The following is a 4023-nucleotide window of genomic DNA, read 5'->3' as shown; positions in this document are numbered from 1 at the left end:
TGGCAGGTGCCCAGCTTTCCTTAGTGTGTGGGAGTCTGAGCCCCATGCCTTCCTCCTGTCCTGTTGGGATTCCAGGAAGGAGGGAATAAACTCTCGTGCGGATTTACATCGGGGCTTGTGAGGGAGTAACAGAGAGATGGGGAGAGACGGTAAGCCTGTGAGTAAAAACAAAAACAAAAACAAACAACAACAACAACAACAAACAGAGCCAGTGTGATGGCTATTCTTGGTTGTCAGTCCAACTACATTTTGGAATTAATTAAAAACCCCAAGACGGAAGGCACAAGTGTGAGGGATTTTTGCTTAATTGGAAGTGGGAAGACACACCTTTAATCAAGATCGTTTGAGCTGGGAAACTGGGCCACACCTTCTATATAAGGAAACGTATAAAAGGACAATGAAGAAGGAAGCTGTTTGCTCTTCCCCTGCTTGCTCTCTGCCCCACTAGCAAGTCTGTCCCTTCACTGGCATCAGAGCCGACTTCTTCAGAATTCCAGCCTATACTGAAGAGCAGCAGAGACACCCAGTCTCATAGACTAAGGAACTACTGGGTTCTTGGACTTTTCCACTCACAGCCAGCCATTGTTGGATGAGCCGGACCAGAGTCTGTAAGTCATTCTAATAAATCCTCTTTCCCTGTATGCTTAGAGAGATTCATTCTGTAAGTTCTGTTACCCTAGAGAAATACAGCTAGTGTTGAAGGTTGAAGGAGAATCCGACAAGGCACAGGGTTGGGGGAGAACAGTCCACTCTGCCTCAACTAGGAAGGAACCTTCCTGGGAAAAAAAGCCCTTGAGTTTCATAGGGACCTGGTTTCATGTGGTGGGCTCTGGGACAAGAGTGTTCTGGAGGTGGGCGGTGGAGCCTCTACAACTCGCCATTCTCCTGCTCCCCTTTCTTCTGCTTAAGCTCATCACCCTGCCTATGCTTCTCCTGTTTTCCCCGCTGCCTTCAAAGATGCCCACAACTCACTAGCAAGCTCTTCAAGATGCATACATCTCATGGTTAGTGTGGAAGCTGTCAAGAATGTGGCAGAGTCCCCCCTGCCTGGCATCTCTGCCCAGCACAATAAAGTTATCATGGGTATAGGCTGGCATCAGGGTTCTTTTCTGGGTGGACCCGGAATACCTTCAGCCTGGGTGGTTCTCCTACTTGCCCTGAACTCAGAGTTCTGAATTACTGGCAATTCCCACTTTCCATCAATTTTCGTCCTTATAAGATCTTGGGCTTGCCTTTGGATTGGAGCTGGGCATGGTGGCATGTTAGAGCAACTTAAAAGGTGATTATTTTTTATTCTTTATCCCGACTAGATGTGAAGTGAGACAAAGACTATAATATTTATTTAACCAGCCTTTATAGCATAATAGCTGAGCAGTATTGATCTACTTTAATCCTCTAAACTAATCTCTGAGATGCCTGCATTTTAGTATTGGTCTGGCTCTCTTTGCACCAGGTGTGTTCCCATGGTGTCTCCTGGACCTTTTGCTCTTGGCCAACGACACTCCCCCTCCCCTACTCCTACTGGAAGTCCAGCCCTATCCTCTCCTCTACTGAGCCATTGGCTGATCAGCTTTTATTGACAAATCAGAGAATAAATGGGGGGCAATGTTTACACAGCATCGAGGCAGGAGATGGTTAGAATAAGCATTGCAGTACCCATGTCTGGGTTGCAACCAGATGTGGGGGCAGAGAAGTCAGCATTTTAATGACACAGGGGTAATCTTTACGCATAACATCATGCCTATACGGGTGTTTACCTAGTCTTTGTTTTGTTTTGAGACAGGGTCTCACTTTGTAGTCCTGGCAAAGACATGTGGATTTCTGTGAGTTCGAAGCCAGCCTGGTATATACAGTGAGTTCCAGGACACCCAGGGCTACATAGAGAGACCCTCTCTTTAAAAGGGAGGGAAGAAAAAAAAAAAAAGAAATACATAAAAGGGAGGGAAGAGGAACCTCTGGCTTCCCTTTTGACCTTCTTTTTTTTGTTTGTTTGTTTTTTAACATTTATTTATTTATTATATATAAGTCCACTGTAGCTGCCTTCAGACACACCAGAAGAGGGCATCAGATCTCATTACAGATGGTTGTGAGCCACCATGTGGTTGCTGGGAATCGAACTCAGGACCTCTGGAAGAGCAGTCAGTGCTCTTAACCACTGAGCCATCTCTCCAGCCCCCCTTCTTTTGTTTTTAAGATTTGTTTTTACCCAGGCATGGTGACATATGTCTTTAATCTCAGCACTCTGGAGAGAGAGACAGGAGGATCTCTCTAAGTTTTAGGCCAGCCTAGTTGATGTAGTGCCAGGCCAGCCAGAGCTATACAGGAAGACCCTGTCACAAAAAATAGAAAATGTTTGTTTTTAGTTTCTGTGCATGTCTGTGTGGAGATATATCTCTCATGTGTGTGGATGCCCGTGGAGGACAGAAGAGGGTGTCAGATCCCCAGGAAATGGACTTATGGATGCTTTGAACTGCTAGACATAGGTGCTAGGAACCCAGATCAGGTCTTCTGGGAGAACAAGTTTGTTTGTTCGTGGAGGCAGTTTCTCTATGTGGCTCTAGCTGTCCCGGAAGTCTCTCTATAGACCAGGCTGACCTCAAACTGCTTGGAATTTAAATCAGGTCTCCTGGGAGAACAAGTACATTTATTTATTTATTTATTTACTTATTTATTTATTTACTTATTTATTTATTTATTTATTTATGCAGAGTGTCTCTGTGTAGCCCTGGCTGTACAACAAGTACATTGATTGATTGATTGATTGATTGATTGATTGATTGGAACAGAGTTTCTCTGTGTATCCCTGGCTGTCCTGAAAGCCACTCTATAGACCAGAGTGGCCTCAGACTCAGAGATCTGCCTGCCTCTGCCTCCCCAGTGCTGGGATTAGAGACATGAACCATTACTACCCAGCATAGCAAGTACACTTAACTGCTGAGTTTCACAACAGACACAGGTATCACTCCCTCTAAAGGTGAGGGTACTAAGAAGGAAACAAGGTGCTCTTTTTCTACCTGAAGGGGTCTGCAGTTCCCATGCCACCTTAGCCAAATCTCCAAGGACATTTTTCTCAGGAATAGAAAAACAATAATCCTAAAGTTCATATAGAATCACAGAGGGTCCCAAATAGCTAAGGACATCTGGAGAACAGCTGAAGTGGGGTTGTGTGGCACACATATGTAATCCCTACAGGAGACATGGAGGCAAGAGGATGATGGGTTCAAGGCCAGCCTGGACTATATAGGGAGGTCCCATCACAAAAAAAGATAGCTCAGTGGTTAAGAGGGTTAATCGGTCTTTCAATGATCTGGGTTCAATTCCCAGAACCACATGGTGACTTACAACCATCCATAACTCTAATTCCAAGCGATCTGATGCACATGTCTGACCTCCATGGACACCAGATACACACATGGTTCACATACACATATGCAGGCCAAACACTTATCCGCATAAAATAAATAAGTCTAAAAAAATTAAAACATGGAAGTCGGGGCATCATCTTTCATTATAAATCATATTTCAAAGCTATAGCAATCAAAACAGTAAGATATTGGAGTAAAACCAGGCACATAGGCAAATAGGACAAGAAAGAGCCCAGAAAAACTACAAAAGTTTCTGTGGTTTGAATGTTTATCTTCTTCAAAGCCCATGCTGGAGTTTACTTCCCATTGTGGAATTAGTAGTGATATGGCTTTCAAGCAGTAATTGGGCTATGAGGATTCCACCCTCCTGAACGAGCTAATGCCAACAGAGAGACAGCCAGCCTTGTCTCCTTATCCTCCCACCGTGGAAAGATGCAGCACGGAGGCCCTTACCCTATGCCAGCATCTTGACCTTGGCCATTTCAGACTTCAGATCTGGGTGGGGAGAAAAAGTCTTCCTTACAGCTTTTACCGCTTTGCGTGTTTGGTTGTAGTAAAACTGATTATAGACAGACTCAGGCAACAGGCAAACAGCCTTTAACAAAGGTCCCAGGAATACACAAGAGGGAAAGATACTATCTTCTCCAAGCAGTGCTGA

The sequence above is a fragment of the Rattus norvegicus genome, chromosome 9 (genome assembly GCF_021556685.1).
Source record: "Rattus norvegicus strain SHRSP/BbbUtx chromosome 9, alternate assembly SHRSP_T2T, whole genome shotgun sequence".
In the NCBI taxonomy this organism is placed as follows: Eukaryota; Metazoa; Chordata; class Mammalia; order Rodentia; family Muridae; genus Rattus; species Rattus norvegicus.
The sequence above is the reverse complement of the archived record's forward strand: the minus strand, read 5'-3'. Positions refer to the sequence as shown.